At 39.9% G+C, this 1,489-nt stretch overlaps 1 protein-coding gene and 1 long non-coding RNA gene across 6 annotated transcripts in view; both read left to right on the forward strand.

Annotated features, from left to right (window-relative positions):
* Window positions 1-1,489, forward strand: part of PKN2 (protein kinase N2) — a 155,971-nt gene that overhangs the window by 18,056 nt on the left and 136,426 nt on the right. The gene's annotated exons all lie outside the window — the stretch shown is intronic.
* The window catches only part of LOC116529895, a 17,687-nt gene continuing 16,987 nt past the window's right edge, over window positions 790-1,489 (forward strand). Inside the window, exon 1 of the long non-coding RNA XR_004259729.1 lies at window positions 790-819. This is a non-coding gene — a long non-coding RNA (uncharacterized LOC116529895). The remainder of the gene's footprint in view (window positions 820-1,489) is intronic.

The raw sequence follows: 1,489 nt of genomic DNA on the forward strand, positions 1-1,489 counted from the left end.
ATATATATATATATATATATATATATATATATATATATATATATATGTATATTTTAAGACAGAACTCACTCTGTTGCCCAAGCCTGAGTGCAGTGGTGCAGTCACTGCTTGCTACAGCCTCAACCTCCCAGGCTCAAGCTGTCTTCCCACCTCAGCCTCAGGCGTGTGATACCACACCCAGCTAATTAAAAAAAAAATAGTCTCCCTATGTTGCCCTGCCTGGTCTTGAAATCCTGGGCCTAAGTGATCCTCCCTCCTTGGCCTCCCAAAGTGTTGAGATTACAGAAATGGACTACTACACCAAGCCCATTTCTCCCTCTCTTAACTTCTTTTCTTCATTGATATTAAAATATATACTTTTTTAAAATGCTAAGAATTGATAGTAATATCCTAACAGGCAAAAAAAATTTTTTTTTGATCAGTAACTTTATATATACTTTCCAAATTTCCTTTTGGAAATCTGACTAGTAATTCCAAAGCCTAGTTGAAATCACTAGTGTACTAAATAATTCAAGTTTGTTTCTGGTTTTTGTTTTGTTTTGTCTTGTTTTTTGTTTTTTTGAGATAGAGTCTTGCTCTGTGGCCCAGGCTGGAGTACAGTGGCACAATCTCAGTTCACTGCAGCCTCCGCCTCCCAGGTTCAAGCAAATCTCCTGCCTCAGCCTCCTTAGTAGCTGGGATTATAGGCACGTGCCACTGCACTTGGCTGATTTTTGTATTTTTGGTAGAAACAGGGTTTCACCATTTTGGTCAGGCTGGTCTTGAACTCCTGACTTTGTGATCCACCTGCCTTGGCCTCCCAAAGTGCTGGGATTACAGGTGTGAGCCACCACAACTGGCCTTGAAATCATACAGACCTAGGCTTAAATCCTGTGTTTGACACACATTGGCTCTCTGACTATGTATGTATTATTTAGCTACATGAGGCACATTTTTTTAATATAAAAATGAGGATAATCTCTGGCTCAAAAGACTATTGGAAGTATTAAAAAAAATGATGTATATAAAGTGCCTGGTTATAGGAGACAGTAATTCTTCCGTGTCAGGTTTAAATTTTAAGATTACTTCATTTTTTTTCGATACTGAATTTGTATAGTGGACAGGCTGGCCTGAGTTGGAAATTAAACACCTAGAGAACTGAGCATCCTTTTTTTTGTTTTTTTGAGATGGAGTTTTGCTCTGTTGCCCAGGCTGGAGTGCAGTGGCGTTATCTCAGCTCACTGTGACTTCTGCCTCCTGCATTCAAGCAATTCTCCTTCCTCAGCCTCCCAAGTAGCTGGAACTACAGGTTCGCACCACCATATCCAGCTAAGTTTTTGTATTTTTAGTAGAGACGGGGTTTCACCGTGTTATCCACGATGGTCTTAATCTTCTGACCTCGTGATCTCCCCACCTCGGTCTCCCAATGTACTGGACTACAGGCATGAGCCACCATGCCCGCCAAGAACTGATCATACTTTTTTTTTTTTTTTTTTTTTTTTTTTTTTTG

Source organism: Sapajus apella, unplaced genomic scaffold (assembly GCF_009761245.1).
Source record: "Sapajus apella isolate SASKATOON/1434 unplaced genomic scaffold, GSC_monkey_1.0 scaffold64, whole genome shotgun sequence".
Taxonomy (NCBI): Eukaryota; Metazoa; Chordata; class Mammalia; order Primates; family Cebidae; genus Sapajus; species Sapajus apella.